This window comes from Cetorhinus maximus, chromosome 11 (assembly GCF_964194155.1).
Source record: "Cetorhinus maximus chromosome 11, sCetMax3.hap1.1, whole genome shotgun sequence".
NCBI classification, from domain to species: domain Eukaryota; kingdom Metazoa; phylum Chordata; class Chondrichthyes; order Lamniformes; family Cetorhinidae; genus Cetorhinus; species Cetorhinus maximus.
In genome coordinates, this window is record NC_135889.1 from 29,975,641 (window position 1) to 29,993,921 (window position 18,281).

At 42.0% G+C, this 18,281-nt stretch overlaps 1 protein-coding gene across 1 annotated transcript in view; it reads right to left on the reverse strand.

Annotated features, from left to right (window-relative positions):
* The window catches only part of LOC144686467 (microtubule-associated protein 2-like), a 355,161-nt gene that overhangs the window by 242,416 nt on the left and 94,464 nt on the right, over positions 1 to 18,281 (reverse strand). The gene's annotated exons all lie outside the window — the stretch shown is intronic.

The window sequence follows — 18,281 nt, forward strand, 5'->3', positions numbered from 1 at the left end:
AAAAATGTTCTTGCAGTAGTGTTAGCAGCTCAGCAACCTCAGAAAAAATTAAGGCTGGGTGAATGGGGTGTCAGTGGGGGTGGTAGGAGGTGGCAGTAGTTAGACAGTCATGACAATTAGAAAGGATGGTGCTGCATTCTCTGTTTGAGGGCATGTCGGGAGTTGGCAACACATCCTCCCTGACAAGGATCTTAATTGCAACCAGTGAAGCACATCCCTTGGATCGAAGCCCCAAACCTTTACAATATCATGCCAGGAGACCAAGGAATGCAAGCTCAGCAATTCAGCCTAACAAACACCTAACTGTTTTTTTAAGATCTCTGGGGTTTTTTTAAAACTTGTATACTTTCACTAAAAATATTATACAACAAAGTCTGAGACAAAAAAAAATCACATCTTTAGATAGTTTTAGGGAAGCAGTAAATTACTTCACTTCTTGCCATGAAGGAATTGCAAACAGCACAATAACTACTTGGCTACACATTTGGCACATTATTAAGAAATGATTACATGACAAATAGATGGTTTTGATTAAAGATTAAAAGTGGCAGTGGTCAATGAAGCATTTCTATTTCTACCCATTGTCAGTAAAGTAGGTCATAAATTTATGGAGGCTTTAGATTGCTAAGGGGATCTAGAATGATTTGATGTATTTTTTATTAGAGAATGAGGCATGCAATTCCATAAACATCTTCAAATTCACTGTTTATGCAACTATATTCTAGGTTCAGTGAATTTAATGAAACTGAAGGAAACCTACTTCTGCCTGTATATGCGAGAACAAGGATAGCTAAAATGGCACATTATTTAGTATATCAGGTATGGCAAAGGAGTTTTAAAAAAAAATATATTATGTAATATCAGTGATCAGGCAAATAAATGATCTTTATTAAAGTAATATGTCGATTAGGGTAAATAAGTTTAATCAGGCTAAAAAGCAAATTTACCATTATTCATCCCATCCATCCATTTTCACACCACTTCTCCTGGTGAGGGTCGCAGTGGCAGTAAGCCGAGCAGAGCTAACCAGACTTCCCTTTCCTCAGCCACAGATTCCGGCTCCTCCTGGGGGATTCCCAGGCGTTCCCAGGCCAGCTGACAAGATGTAGTCCCTCCAGCATGTCCTGGGTCGGCCTCGAGGACTCCCCCCATTGGGCCGTGCCTGGTACAGCTCCAGGACGAGCCAACTAAGAGGCCTTATCAGATGCCAGAACCACGTCAACTGGCCCCTCCCAACCCAGAGGTGCAGCGACTCTGGCAACCTGGGAGAGCCTTGGAGTAAACTCCTCACCCTGTCCCGGAGAGTATACCCAGCAACCCTGCGGAGAAACCTCATTTCCGCTGCTTGTACCCGCAATCTTAACCTTTCGATCATTCTCCACAGTTCATGACCATAGGTGAGGATGGGGACGGAGACCGACTGGTAAACCGAGAACTTTGTCCTAAAACTCAGCTCCCGTTTCACCTCCACGGACCAGTAGAGCGCCCAAAGAACTGCAGCCGCTGCAATGATCCGTTAGTTAATCTCACACTCGCCCCTACCATCGCTCCCGAACAAGATCCCGAGATAGTTGAACTCCTCCACTAATGGAAGCTGCTCCCCCCTCTCCTGTAGAGAGTAACCCACTCTTTTCCAGGAGAGAGCCATGAGTTCAGATTTGAAGGTGCTGATCTGCATCCCAGCTGTTCAGGGAAACGTTTGAGTGCACGTTGGAGATCACAGTCAGGTGAGGCAAGAAGCACAACATCATCTGCGAACAGCAGAAATGCCACCCTCAAGCTCCCAAATTAGATACTCTCTGCACCTTGGCTGCGCCTTGATATCCTGTCCATGAAAATCATGAACAGGAGTGGAGACAAGACATACCCTTGGCAGAGTCCAATGCCCACCTTGAATGAATTCGACATAACGCTGAGAATGCGGACACAACCCTTGCTCTGCAAATAGAGGGACCTGATGGTGCACAGAAGCGGCACCGGCACCTCATATTCCCGCAGCACCTCCCACAAAATATGCGTTCTCCAGGTCTACAAAAGAAAGGCAGACTGGATTAGCAAACTCCCATGAACCCTCAAATATCTGTGAGAGGGCAAAGAGCTGGTCCAGTGTTCCACAGCCAGGGCGGAATTGCATTGTTCCTCCTCAATCTGAGGTTTGACTAATGGATGAAGTCTCCTCTCCAGCACTCTGGCATTGGCTTTCCTGGGGAGGCTGAGGAGTGTAATCCCTCTACAGTTGGGCACACCCTCTGGCCCCCTTTCATAAAGTGGGGACTGCCACCCCAGTTTGCCAATCAAGTGGTACTGTCAACGCAACATTGAAGAGGCGCACTAACCACGACACCCCAACATTGTCCAGTGCCTTCAACATCTCCAGACGAACCTTGCCCACCCTTGCTGCCTTCCCGCACGGAGGCCCTTGCCCATCACAGCGACCTCAGCAACAGCGATAGATCTGATCTCACCGGAGGATTCTGGTGCTGCCTCCTGTAAGAAGGGCGTGTCCACCGAGTTGAGGAGTTCCTCAAACAGCTCCTTCCACCTCTCGGTGGTCTCCCCAGTTGTGGTCAGCGGCTCCCCATCCTTGCCGAGAATAGCTTGGGTGACATCCCGCCAACCCCTCCTAAGGTGTCGAATGGTTTGCCAGAGCACCTTTGATGCTGTCCGATAGCCACATTCTCGTTGGCCTCTCCAAACTCCTCCCAAACCCGAGCTTTCGCTTCAGTGACCGCTGCTGCTGTGGCCCTCCTGGCCTGCTGTTATCTATCATCATTATTGATTATTAAGGATTGGAATAATCATATTGTGAAAACAACTGAAATTTTGATAATTATGGTTTTGGCTCTTTTTGTACAATTAAAAGGAGGTTCAAGTTGTGAAAGGGATGGGACAGGCAGATTTTAATTGCACCAGTTGCATTTTTGGCACAAAATGAGGCCAAGCACTAAAGCAGTAACTAGCTTCTAATGGGGGATTATTGACACTAAACTGCCCCCAAAACAGCTCTTCACATTTCTACTAAATGATCTTTTCTAATAAATTAGATAAACGCTATTTGAAATGAAACTAGTGGTAGTTCCAGCAGCAGGAATTGGAAGAGCATGCCAAGAACATCTACAATTTGATATTGCCACACTTACTGTGGATTTCAGTGTTTATAACATTGCCAGAATGTTAACCGGTATTAATATTGTGTCAACACTGATCTAATCATTATCTTGACACTGTGAAACAAACAAATGCTGCAGTGTGTTTACTTCTGTTCTCCATAAAAGCCTTCAACCTTGTCTTAGTACATGATTAATTTAAGTATTGGTTCAGAAATATTGCATCTCCCCTATTCTGACTTTCACTACAACCTTGTGTTATATAAAGTAATATGTTAAAATTTTGTAAAATATGTTCAAGTAGGCTAAATCACATTTTCTATCACCTACCATGGTTTTCAAGGTTTCTTATATGGGATTATAACAGTGCAAGAATAACTGATATTATGCTAATTGTAAGAAAATCAATTTTGTTTAGGAAATTCCAATATCTATCATCACAGATTATTTTTTTAAAAAGGGGATAGAAGACAGCTAAATTATTGCTGATTTACAAATATGGGGTGCAAAGGTGGGATAAAAAAAAGATGCTATCAAATTTGTTACCTCTGGGATCTTTCCTTCCTCAGCCAAAATTAAAACAATTGCGTAGTTGTTAACTCCCATTCTATTTATGCTCTTGTCAGGACACAACACCTCGCTGGCAAATAGGTCCAACAAAGATCGGTTAATCTGGGTGGGAGTCTTGAGTGGCCCCCTGCTTTTACTATACCGCCTGTTCAGAACCAGGTCAATGGACTAAAATTTCTGTAGCTCTATGCCAGCAAGGCAAAAACACAGAAACTTTGCACCCAAGACTCCCATTCTATCCCCTTTGTCTGCTTTTTGTATTAGTGCCCTGTTTGACACAAACTTCAAACTTCACACTGAAATCCTTTGCCAAAAATATTTACATCTATCTCGGAAGTATTGCTCAATTAGCTCCTACACCAGCTGCATCACAAAACCTTCAAACATCTTTGACAGCTTGTGGCCCAATTTTTTATGTCTTCCATGTTTCATTGAATGCAAACTTCAACTCATCCAGAACTCCAGAACCTATAACTGAAAATTCATAATGTCCACTTCATCTATCACCTCCCTCTTCGTTTATAAAGTCCTTTGTGGTCTCAACTCACTCTACCCCAAAACCTTTTTTCATTAAGGTCTAAGGAGTACCCTCCACTTGGACACTGGTCTCCTTTCCTTTCCCACCCTCTCTGCTTCTCCTAGCAGAACCTTCATTCAGCACACCCCTGAATTCTGGAACAACTTTCTCAATGCATTTTGCATTGCCATATCCCTCTCACTTTCAAAATCTTCCTCAAAACTTATCCCTTCAAACACACTTTTGGTCACCTCCTCAGCTTTCTTTTCAAACTCCTGCCTGGCGTTTTGATCTTTCATACTTTTACTATGAACTATAAACTCAACTCCTAAAATTTTCCTGATGTTGACAGTCTATAATTAATGCAGTCAATTTTTCCTTTAGTAAAACCTCTTCTACCACAATGATCATGAAAAAGACGAAATATTGAAATGACTCATTACTGTCAATACAAACTGTCAACATTCATTCCAAATTAAATAAAATTGATATCATATGGACCAAATCATTTAATGTTACAATCCAGCATATTAGTGTCATAAAATTAGGTCATAAATTTTTCATCTTCACTGCTCCATCTTAAAAAGCTCACCAGTGACTTCTCTATCTTCATTCATCGTCCCATCTGGAGTTTTTCCTTCCTCATCAAGGTTGTTTAACGTGCTGTCATATCCCAGGTCCTTGCATCCCCCCACCCCCATCTTAAAACTCACTACTTAAATTCCTTCTATTGGGTTTCTACCCCTCACAGAACAAAAACAACCCTGCACTTTGTGACCATGAAGCTCAGCAGATATAAACCTGCAATACAAAACTTGCTTGCTTTCCCCACAATATTGGTGATTGTTGGTGTCTCCACACCTCCCTTTGTATTTTTCACTGTGTCTATTGTGCACTCTGTTTGACTGTTCCCTCACATGCATCTCACCCTGGGAGGTGACCAAGGGAATTTTTTTTAATGCAAAGTGTGTTTAGGATTTGGAATGTACTGCCTGATAATGCAGCGGAAACAGATTCAGTTGTTGCTTATAAAAGGAAATTAGATACTGTCACAACCCATTGAGGATAGTGCGCTGTAATATCAAGACCCACTGTTCCCCAAGCTGCAACAAATGTGAGAAAAGTTAGATCAAACCACGAGATTACCCCAATTCTACCTGTTTAATTTAGGTTAACAGAATACAAGCACCAGGTTTGTAAACTTAATAAGTAAATAACTGTTTATTGAACAAACTGCCATTAACCAGTGGCAAAAGAAGGAAATTTGAACTGCTAATTTCTAACACTATAACTTAAACTCTACCCATGCTTAAATCCCTATATACACACATACAAGACACATAAAACATGGATTTTAAGGGTGAGACAAAGCAGTTCAATAGCACCAATTCCGGAGTATAAGATTTGATGGGTTGATTTTGATCCATGTCCTCCAAATTCCTTTCAGTTCTTGTTGATGACACGAGGTGGTCTTCCAGCACTTTCAGTATTTAGTTCACTGGTTGGGCACTTGCTTTTCAATGTCTCTAATGGTGATTTTCCCCTTTGCCTCTTGACAGGGGTTTTCAGAGGGGGCAGGTGATAGAGATGTGCAGAGAAAAAGCCAGCTCGTTATTCTTGTAGGATTACTGGAATCTTACACACACAAGAGAGAGAGGTTTTAGATCTTTTCCCTTTCAGGCTAGGAACTATTCAGCTGCACTGCTTCTCACACAAAACCTGGTCACCTGGTCAGGAGCCAATTAAATGCTGTTGTCAGGCAGTTCCCTTGGTCCAGGACTCCTTTCTGGCACCGTCCTGTCTTTCATGGCACACACTGTTCCAGAACTGTAACATTGTATATACACCTCCCATCCTGTTCCAGTGGACGGGTATTTCAACTTGCAGCCACTGCAATTCCAAACCACAGTCCAACAAAAAACGAAAAGATATGTCCTTTATAACAGTCCAACAGAAATAAAAATACATGTTCCTTACAATAGATTCTTGAAGGCAAAACAGTTGCAGGAATATGGGGGAAATGCAGAAAAGTGGGGCTAACTGCTCTGCTTTTCAAAAGATTCAGTGTGTGGGCTGAATGGCCTCCTTCTATGCTGAATTATTCTATGATTTTATGAAGTGTTGTCTTTCTTTATCCACCTAGACTTCACTGTAACCTTTGACATGGTCAATCTTACAATTCTCCTCTCATACTTTTTTGTCATCCAGCACTGAAGGACTCAACTCATTTGCTTAAACGCTTAACTATCTAAGCATATCCAATTAATTTCCACCAATGATTTCTCTCCATATTCCTAAACTATCACCTGTTTCATCCCCCAATAATCCATCCTTTGCCCCTTGAGCTACATGCTGTGCCTTGATGACATAATTTGAAGTATCCATACACAAATACACTAGCTCTCCTTCTCCATAACTTCTCTCAACTCCATTACCTGTGGACTGACTGTCCAACATCAAATCTTGAATGGCCTGGTTAGACTGAAATTGTCATCATTGACTCCAAACTCTTGCCACTACCTCAATCCCCTTTACTGGCTGTTTTTCACGCTGCATCAGCCTGCTTGTCATCTTGGTGTATTTTTTGACAACGACCCAAGCTTCCTACCTCAAATATTCTCCATTATTTCTTGTTTCCAACTCAAAAACATTGCCAACTCACTGAACCCCTCATTCCTGTTTTATTGATTACGTAAATGATTAATTCTTCCCTGTACTGACTTCCCATTTCCCACCAATTCACACCCTTCCGCAGCACCCCCCTCTATTAGCTTCATCTCATTTAAAACTCTGATGCTCTGATCCTATCTTCCACCAAGTCACACTCACTCATCATACATCATCGCTGACCTACATTGGCTTCCAAGACTCCAATACCTCAAATATAAAATTCTTATCTCAATGTTTAAATTGCTCCATGACTTCAGCAGCCCTAAAGTTTCTTCTCCATACTTTGACTTTTTGCGCATTGTACTTATGTTTTATAAGGAGACAATTTAACCAGGCTTTCTTGAGTCAAAGAAAGAGTAAGTTTATTAGATACTAAAACTCAAGAAAAAATAATAAAAATGCAACACACATACACACAGATCAGACATGGGAGGTTGAGTCCAAAAATAAAACTGAAAAAAAAGGTATATGAATCAGTCTTTGGCTTGTCTGTGAGGAGAAGATGGCAAAACATTGCCAGTGTTTAAATTGGGTGATTCTGGTAGAGCGGACTTTGGCAGTTGAGCAGTTGGTTTGGAGGCACTTGGTTATGCAGGCTAGCTAAAAGAGTTATCCTGTTTCTTTTTTGGCTGTGGCTTTGCTGACTTGCCTCCAGCCAGTGACAGAGAGAGACTTTTACTTGAAAGCTGCAGGGGTGTTTAGTTATGTTCTTCTGCTGTGACCTTCATGGCACAAACTAGCACACCAGACCTAGAACACAGATCAGGTTCGCAGCTGGCTTTTTTAACCCATTTTCTTGTGTGTTCCTGGAAGGGAAAAAAAACATGTATTTCGCCCAGAATCTACTTTCTTTCAATTCAGATATAATTCAACAGGAGATGGTTTCTGCTGAAATGTGGTAATCAGTCTCCGTTGCCTCTGTAACCACAGGAGATTAAAGTTCAGTCTTTTGCATCGCATCTCTTCCTTCCAAGTGTCTCCATCTGAAGTAGGCCTCGACACCTTTTTAGGTGTGATATTCCATGCTCTCTCTGGACTAGTTGGTCAAGTATAACCCACATTTTTGCAAAAAGTTGTTACTTTACATTCTTAGCCTGCTCTTACTTGTATGTCCTTTAAAAAAAAAACACATATCTTCCTTTAAAAGGTTCAGTATGCCCATAAGTAATTTGGGGCTGTGATTGACTGCCATGAGAGAATAAAAAGCTAGTAGATTTATGAATTTGGGTTTCCAAAAGGCATTCATTAAGGTGCTATAAAGGTTACTATACAAGAGCTCATGGAGTTGAGGGTAATATATTATAATGGATGGAGGATTGGCTAACTAACAGGAAACAGAGAATCAGCAGAAACAAGTCATTTTCAGGTTAGCAAATTGCAACTAGTTGGGCACCAGAGGGATCAGTGCTGGGGCCTTAGCTACTTCCAATCAGTTCTGATGAATGGTCATCATCAACTGGAAACACTGGCCAAGATTTTCATCCTTGAGGAGTAGGGAATATTCCTGGCTCTGCTCACCCACATCGGGAGAAAGTGCCCACAAGGACAGGACTTTCACTGTGGAATTGGAAGGGTGGGGTCAGGCTGCAAAAAAAGTTTGGGGGCAGCCTCATGGGCTGCCTGGTGCACAAGCAGGCCAATAAAAGTCTGCTTTAGGGCTGTGGGATCTCATCCCAGTTATAATAAAAGCACAAGGCCCTCCAGCTCTCATCCCTCACCTCCACATGCTCCCCTGCCCCATCCATGCCACTTATGCCCCCCATGTATTCCTTATGGCAGGTGTTTCAAAAGACTAATGGATATCTGAGCTCTCAGCCAAGCCTCATTGTCTATTCTTGACTGAGAGTCCAGACATCCAGTAGAGTATTAAACACCTTGCTTGATTAACAGCTCTGGCTCTCTGATCTATGCTGTCAATTTCACAATGGTTATTTACACAAGATAAAGAAGCTTCAGGTGCTTGTGGTTTCAGCAATTGAAACGTTAAAGGCTGATGATTGACAATTTTATTGGGCTGTAGTAAATAGGAGCTTTTTTTAAGGAAATGGAAAGTTATCAATAAATGACTGTTTATAGCTTTAGTTTTTTTTACACATCCTACCATCCCTATAGGGTTCATTGGTTTTATACAGACTATATTGGTTGAATGGGCATGCAAGTACCATACCTTGGCATGGGGAGCATGAGAGTTGATAGGGGGTGGGTGGGGGCCTTACCTTGGCATGGAAGGACACAAGGGGCCAAAGGGGAAGCGTGAGAGGCCATAAGGGAAACATGGGGGGGCAAACTTTGGCATGTGGGGCTTGAGGAGAACCTTTTGAGCTTACCTTTTAAAAGGTTCCCTCATGCAGGCTATGGTTCACGACACCTCTGAGGTGCCGTGAACCACGACTCATTGAAAACCTGGTTCAACTCCATGAAAATAGTGGAGGACTATGACATGCCTATCCCCACAATGGAGCTGGCCAGGTGGGAAGTGCAGTGCCGGCTTCTGTACCTGAACCAGACCACACCCTTAAAGGCACTCCCGAAAATCAGAAACCCTGGGAATGGGGTCAGGAATTGAGTTCCAGCCACCATTTTTAAAGGACTCCAAAGTCATCCCAAACTGAAAATCCAGGCTGTTAACTGTTTCTCTCCACAGATGCTGCCTGACCTGCTGAGTATTTCCAGCATTTTCTGTTTTCATTTCAGTTTTGCAGCATCTGCAGTATTTTGCTTTTACATTAGGCCAGTGTGGAGTTTGTGTCCTGGCTGCTGGACTTTTCCCAGTCAAGGGAAGGCTGGTACAAACTGTGAGCTGAAACGCTCAGCTGCACAAGCCTGAGTAAGTGACTGCAATATGGCACGGGCATAACAGTCTGTTTAAGTGAAGTGCAACAGAATATCATTTATTTCAAGATTCGTAATCCAAGTCACATGAAACATTGATTGCTGCATAGATCGAACATTATGCAATTGCATTTGTCCGAATAGAATTATTTCAATGGTTGCTCATGGATAAGCCCAAATAAAAGTACACATCTTTTTACAATACACAGCAGTGACTAGGCTTGCTTTTACTTCAGTGATTTTCTCACTGTAAACTATTCTGCTCTGTCTAGTCTCCAATTAACCCAGTGAACTGTTCAATGACAGATTCGCATTGTACACTCCAGGCAAGGAGGAAGGTACAGTAAATTGTCCATGTAGAATTTCAGTTCCATTAAAATCCTCTGCTTTTTTGATCTTTATATAAACAGCAAAACTGAATTTGCACAAAGCTCAAAATACTGCAAAATCTGAAACAAGGGGAGATAATGCTGAAACAAAAACAGAAAATGCTGGAAAAAACTCAGCAGGTCTGACAGTATCTGTGAAGAAAGAAAAACAAAGTTAACGTTTCGATATGACCCTTTTTCAGATAATGCTGATCTCAGTACATCAGACAGCACAATGACTCAAAACGATTCAATTCAATTATCGATCAGTCACATCCACCTAAAATTCGCAACAACTAAGTCAAACTTCAACAACCCATACATCTGAAGGACTAGGATTCCCTTTCTCAAGGGACATTAATGTCAAACTCTTAAAATCATGTAATAAGAATGATAGAAGACACATTGGCAAGTTGTATCAATCCAACTCTTGTAATAAACTGTGTGAAAACATTCCAATCATCAGCCACTGGTGAAATTAGAACCCAATCGCCATTTATTTACTAATCCTAAATTACTTAGTGTTGAACAGTGAGCTACACTATTAAATATTTCAAAATAATTGTTTTTCTTTCTTATTTTGAAAGTTCATAGTATATTTTTGTTTCAGCAACAGCAGCCAGATTTTTGCACAGATATGAAGACTTAACAGGCCTTTCAAAATGGTGGATCTGGATGCAGAAGTCCCGCCCTCATTTCCAACATCAAATTTTTCCAATAGGGGAAAAAGCAGGGCATGGGTCACACAGAGCTCAGCAGGGCCATTTGAACTCAGTGCTGTGTTTAAACAGATCCCGTTTTGCTGTTGTAAGGGCCTTGACCCACAATGTAGGAGTCACAGATTGATAAAGTAAACATAAACGCTCTTGAAGGGCAGATAATGTCTGTATAACTGTCATGATCTGAAGTTTTTCAAAGTCCCACTCTTCAAACCTTAAAAAAAGCATGCTGCAGCTGTCAGAGTAAAAAAAAGCTTTCATTGGACTGGTTTTATTGACAGGCATAGGTTAGAATAGACAGTAGCATCAGGTCCCTTTGTTGAAATTTCCTCAAGAGTTATTATATATCGATGAATACTTGGCTGAGTTTCAAAAGCTATACTTACATCAGCAGGGAGCTCTGAATTTACAGCTTGATGACAGCTTAAACAGGCTATTAAAGGATTAGGTGTCTTTGATATGGGTCTGATTAGAAGTTTGTTTTTATAAGAAATTAACCACTTGAGATTTAAAAGATTTGAATGGATTTTATGAATGGGAGTTTTTTTTGCTGTCAAGTGCGTAGAAGTGAGAGCTGTATAAGATATTTAGTATTTTTGTTTTCATCTACAGATGGCTTCTGAGGTCTGTCCATGGTGGATACTGGGTGAGTGGTTATGGAGGTGGCATGGAGGGTATGGGCGCCATGGGGGAATATGTGAGCTGCATGAGTTGATATTGTGTTGGCATGGAGGGTATGAGGGAGCAAGGGGAGTTGAGGGTATGAGGGGTGGGGGCTAGAGGGCCTAACTATTTTTAGATCAGCTGGGGCAAAGTCCCAGAGAGAACCAAAGCGGGCTTTATAACTAGGCTGCCTCAACACTCGCCCACCCGTGGTGACCTCCACCCAGCTTCCAGAGCCAGCAAGCCCAACTCTATCATCCCCGACAGAGTGAAATTTTTGCGTTTTTACTGAGGTGGTTCCAGCAAGTCAGGAAATTTCCTGACCCAAGCTACCCGCCTCAGTAGCTAAACTCTGGCCCTAAGTATTAACCTGACGCTACTTTGGAGCAATGGAAGGAGAAAGGTGGGGGAAATGGGTGCTGGATTGGGGGATTCTGTCAGGGACTGAATTAAGTTCTTAGGAAACTGTACTCTTAAATGGGTTAATGCTTCTGTTAAAGTGCAGAAATTTGATCCAAATCTGTTAAGTAGTCATAAGGTACTGCATTGCTTAACTTCTGGGCTGCATTTAACGTTGTTATAATTGACTAGACCTTATTTGGGCTGGTCTTTAGATGAAGCAAGAACAAAAACAATTCTCATCACGTTACTGTATCTCAGTTAAATGCCCAGGTTTTACTGCAGAGGATTTTGCCTGCAATTCAACCTGAATTAATTTCTAATGATAGGTCAGTTGCATATTCATTGCTACACTTCTTTGGGTGCCTTTAAGTAGGTCAACTAGCTCTTTATTACTTGCAACATTTACTAGCGCAAAGGATTAAAGGCTATACTAAAAAGACAAGTATAGAAACAGAAACTAATTTTTAGCTCTTAAGCACTTAATGCTGAAGTTAACGATCGTTGTTAAGTTATCATTTGTTTCAACATAGAAAATAAGTGAGAAAAGAATAAAGAAAACAACCATTTAGAGGGGAAAAAGAGCCAAGTATATTTGCAACTTTCAACTCAATAGCTGGCACTAAACACAAATCATTAAACCCGCTTCCAAAATAGCTATCTCGCTACTACCAGCAAAAGAAACTTAAATTCAGAACACATCCTAAACATTTTAATTAAGGACATATTACGCAGGTGGGAAAATACCACCACACTCTAGCTGAGGAACTGATTATTCATAGTAAATAGAATCATTAGCCTTTGGACTTATGGAATAAATTAAAATGTTGTAATTTTTTTCTGTTACCAAAACACAACTCTTCTACCACAAGAAGCCACTCTACTATTCACCTAACTCGCAAGGTGAATCCACTGTCATATCTTTCGCAGTTTGCAAAGTTTTATTTTTAGATTTCCAGCATTTAGCTTTTTATTTAATAGCTAATAAACATTGGGCGGAATCATCCCAGAATTGCACTAAGTGCGGTAGCAGGTAAGAAAAAGAATGTTTTATCCGTCAGCCACAATGGCAGGTTTTCACACCGTATTGACCCAACCCCGCCTTATTAACCATGCATTCCCAGGAAACACGCCGTTTCGATGGCCAGCAGGCTCTCATTCGTCCACCATGCTGTCACCTCGCTGTTTCCTTGTGCCGGGCACCATATTTAAAGTGCAGCTGCGCGCACACCACTCTGTGCTTTCCATGGCAGCAGCCTTGTCACAGAAGATATGTGCACTGTCAACAGCCAGACTGGAGTCAAATGTGCACAGATGCAATGTGAGGATCTATGGTTTCTGCTCACTGCATGTCATCATCATGCTCCGCGAATCTAGCAGCTATGAAGGCCTCCCGAGCATGTCAGCCTCGTCCAACAAGTGTGATGGCCTCATCACCAGCATCCCCGCCTTCAAGGACCTCCTCACCCTTGTCGATGTCCTCACTAGAGGAGACGTGCAGCTCCCCCATCTCCTCCTCAGCCAGCTCCGCTCACTGTTGCAGCACCAGGATGTAAAGGTCACAGCAGGTGACGACGATACATGACACCCACTGTGGACTGTATTGCAGGGCTCCACCAGACCAGCCTAGGCACCAAAATAAAAGCAAAAAACTGCGGATGCTGGAAATCCAAAACAAAAACAGAACAGAAATACCTGAAAAAACTCAGCAGGTCTGGCAGCATCGGCGGAGGAGAGCACAGTTGACGTTTCGAGTCCTCATGACCCTTCAACAGAACCACAGAGGCACCAGAACCTCATTTTCAACATCCCAATGGTTTGCTCCACCAAGTGCAAGTTGCAGCATGAACCTCGTTATACCTTCTCTCTGCTGCAGTCTGAGGCTGCCACACGGGTGTCATCAGCCACGTCCTCAGCGAGTAGCCCTTGTCCCCGAGGAGCATTCCCGCAGCCTCTGTGGGCCCTGGAAGTGTCAGAGATCTGAGACCAGGTAAGGATGTAGGAGCTGCGGACACTCACTGGGAACCATGCGCAGGATGTGGTTGTGGTGGTCGCACTCCAGCTGAATATTCAGTGAGTGGAAACCCTTGTGGTTGACATAGTTGACCACTTGTTGCCATCGAGATCCGAGGAGTTGATGGCATCCTGCACCTGTGGGAAACCTGAGATCTGGGCATATCCCAGCGCTCTTGCATCCTGGCTTTCCTGATCCTGGGCAAAATGCACAAAGTTGTGTGCGTCGCGAAGGTGGCATCTGTGATGCACAACTGATTGCGTTTGTGGATGGAGGCTTGTGATATCCCAGAGAGGTCACGTTTGGAACCCTGAAAGGAGCCACTGGCGTAAAAATTGAGCACTGCAGTCAAATAAATGTCAACCTGTATTTACATCAAAATGTTTTTGTAATACAATATGATCTAAACACTTCCCATTTATATTCATTACCATTGCTAAGTTCTCCACAATCAACATCCTAGGGTCAACGCTGACAATAAACTTAACTGGACCAGCCACAAAGAAATTGTGTCCAGAGGCTAGGTACTCTGCTGTCAGTAACTCACCTCCTGATTCAATTTCTGCCATCTACCTCCTGACTCCTTGCCGCCATCTACAAAGCACAAATCAAGTATCTTATGGAGTACTCTTCACTTGTCTGGATGGATGCAGCTCCAAAACACTCAAGAAGCTTGACACCATCAACGAGAGGGTAGCCTGCTTGAATTGTGCTCCAACCAGTGCACCATGGCTGCACTCTGCACACAAGGTGCACTGAAGTAACATGTCAAGAATTCTTTGACAGCACCTCCCAAACCCACAATCCCTACCATCTAGTTTTCAAGTTTTCCTCCAAGTCACACACCATCCTGACGTGGAAATATATCAGTTTTTACACTAATCGCTGGATCAAAATCCTGGAATTCGCTACCTAACAGCATTGTGGCCATGCCTCCACCATATTGGCTACAGCAGTTCAAGAAGATGGCTCACCACCATCTTCTCAAGGGCTGTCCTTGCAGTGACAGCCACCTCCAATAAACAAATAATAAAAAAACAGATGTCCTTTGTTCCTTTGCTATAGCAAATTATGGGCCATTAAGTTTAACATTTCATTCCAGGATTAATGCAAACACATGTCACAGCAACAAATCATACTCTTCATGTTTATTTTTTTAAAAACACTTTTATTACCTCTGCTACAATCTAACACTGCCATTATAATATAAATCTATTACTAATTTCAATCCAGCTAGTTTATCAAAAATCAAAGACAAAGAAAATGTTGACAAAACCAACAACTGAATATTAGAAAACTACGATCAAATAACATGTTTGAAATAAGCCCAATTGCCTCAGCTGGCTAAGGCAGTTGATTCAGTTTGTATTGGTTTAACTGATCTCAGCTGAGTTGCAATAGGGGTCTTAAAATGTGCCTTAATGCCTCAAGGCTTACTGATGGGAAAATCAGCCAGGATCTTCACTGGTGATTGCTACCCAGTAGCTAAAGGTGGAGGTGCACCTGTAAAAGTGTCAGGTCTGGACAGGACAGGACTTTGTTGTGACAGGTTTTATGGGCAATGGCATTACCTGGGCTTCTGTAGAGAAGCACCATTTGGAGAACTGGTGCATCTGGAATACCTTAAAAATGCATCTCCGTTGTAATTATTCTCAGAATCAATACAATTCAATTAGATGAATAATTTAAGGTAAAAACGTGATTTGAATTTGCCCTATTTTTGAGCGCGAGAAGTTAGTCAAACAGGATTGGATTTGTTTTTTGTGTATTATTCGGTCATTAGTGATGCCAAAGTGACCACTTAGAAGCAGCAGTATAGAGTGTCAGGTGGTGATCCCCAGTCAATCTATTCAGTAGAGGTGTTGGGGAGGGAAAAAAACTGGTGAAAAATAGGTAAGAAAAACGATTGCAAGCAGTGTTTTCTTCTAGGTAGTGGCTCTTTCTGCAGCCTGTTGGTCCCACACAATAAAACATGACTGCCGTGGAAAAATGTGTATCTGTACTAAATTTTAAAGACAGACAAAACATGGTTCTGGTCCATAATGTTGTCTGATTATTACATTATGGAAACAGTTAAATCTGGTTCAACCATCTCTGAACATTCCAAAAATAGATGAATTTGAAATGATATATATTTTAATTATTCAGTTTGATGAACCTGAGAGTATCGCAACAATTCCAAAGGAAGCACGGCTTTAAATTATTTACTCTCAATATTCCACATATTTAAACAGGATGGATAAATCAGGATCTTACCAAGCTATGCAGGGGGTAAAACTTATGTGCTGGAATCCAAATTACTGTCACCATGCTTTCTAATTTCCACGGTAATGATGCACAGCGACATTCCAAATAAATACAATAAACATAAAATCTGCTCTCCAACTCTTGCCATCTAAGTCTACAATGCGAGGTATCTGAAGGAGTCTATGCCCAGTGAACTAGCAGGAGTCAATTCCCTCTGGAGGACAGGAAGGAAAAATGGGGAAAAGTTTGCCAAAAAAAGAAAAAGTGAAAGCAGATTCAAGTTTCTTCTGAAATATTGACTGGCTCTAACATCGCAAACTGACAGCTCAACCAGCAAGATCTGGGGACTGCCTCCAGCCATCTGGAGTCTGGGAAACCTGGACACAGCCAATCACATGTGAAGTGCAAGACAGAATTGACAGATTGAATACAGATTTGGAACTGAACCATAAAAGGCTAAGCCTTCACATGGGAAAAGAATTCTGTGCAGTGGAAAAAATACTGTCTTTGCACACAAGAAAGCTAAAAAAAAATCAACTGCAGATTAATCAAAACATCCAAATTTAAACACTGGTTTTTTACTGATGAAAACTCTTTATATAATTCAGGAGCATTTACAGGTCTGTGTTATTTTCGGATTCCACTGATTTCTCCTACCTACAGGAACTTGGAGGGCTGCAGCAGGAATTATATCGGAATACAGATATAACTGCTCTCCACATAGGTAGATTAAGTCTTTCCCATTCAGACACCACCACAAATACAACTAATAGCAGTAATGTGGGTGTTGATTGCCACCATTTACAATCACTGATCTCAATGTAGATTAACATGGCCTCCAATTTAACTCCCTTTGCCTGGTAGAAACCAGGCTTTGAGAAGCAATTACAAGAGAGAGAGGGATTAACCCACTCTTTCGCCGCCCTGATCTGACAGATTGAATTGCAGCCCACCTGTTATGGATGGACAGGGTTATGTGGGGGGGGGGGGGGGGGGGGGGGGGAGGTGCAGTTAATTTAAACAGCACTAATTTCTCCTCTCACTACCAGTCCGTAAACAGAAAGGTGTTTTAATTTGTTCCCCTGGCTTTTTTCCCAACCCCTCGGTTTTGCTGCAATCCAAATTTCTATTAATAACCCCACAGCAAAGTCGAGATACGATGAACTCAAAGGATTAGTTTATTTACACACACTGAAACTGTGGAAGAAGGTTCACAAAGTCTGCTCGTATTCAGATAGTAAAACAAGAGGGATAGAGAAAAGAAAGATTAACAGTACAGAGACCACCGAGAAAAGAAATATCGTTTCATATGGGTTCCAGAGTCCAGAATTAAAGTCCAATTCTGCATTCCTTCATGGAAGTGGGTGAGTTGAAAACCGATGCTGAATAATTCACTTTTCCGGTGGTGTTGATGTCACGCGATGAGATAGGCATTCAGCAATTAATCAGTCTTGTAGGTGATGGTACAGAGTTTCCAGCAGAAGCAGTGTAGACGGGGTCATGTGTTCAACTTGGGCAGAGCTCCTTTTCTGAGAGACTGCCAGTTAGATGATAAACAACAATGAGCTTTGCAGTTCAGCCAGACAATATTACTGGTTCCACAAGCCAGAGGTCCATGTCACATGGCTCCCACCTCTCTATGCAGTCTTTGACAAAGGATGTGTATCCTTCGTCTCCGTCCCCAAGATTATTAAATGTCTCAACCATTAAGAATTGAAAGGAAGGTTGAGGGGCCCTTTGTCTTAGCAGATGAGCATACTGGGTTATGAAATGCAGATGGACTTTTTATAGCTGTCTTTGAGTTTAGCCCTTGCAGCCCACTGAGGGTCGGTGGTTGCACCCCAGAGATAACGATGTGTGAGTTTCCCCCAATACTGCCAGGTAGCTTTTGTTCAGGGGACAAAGGCATACATATGTTCAGCCATTTTTAAAGATCTTCGTCCAGTTTTTAAAATTTTAGGAAAAGCCATGAGAATATCTATATATATTTTATAAAAATGTGAGGTCTTAACCCCCTCACACTACAAAGACACTAGAAACTAGCAGAGATCCCTTTAAATATGAAGTTCACACTCTGATTATGAATTGCTCAATCTGTGATTTTACCCAGAATGTTGAGCAGGGTAATAGAACCAATGCCAGAAGAGGCACAGTAAGGCAATTTAAAAAAAAATC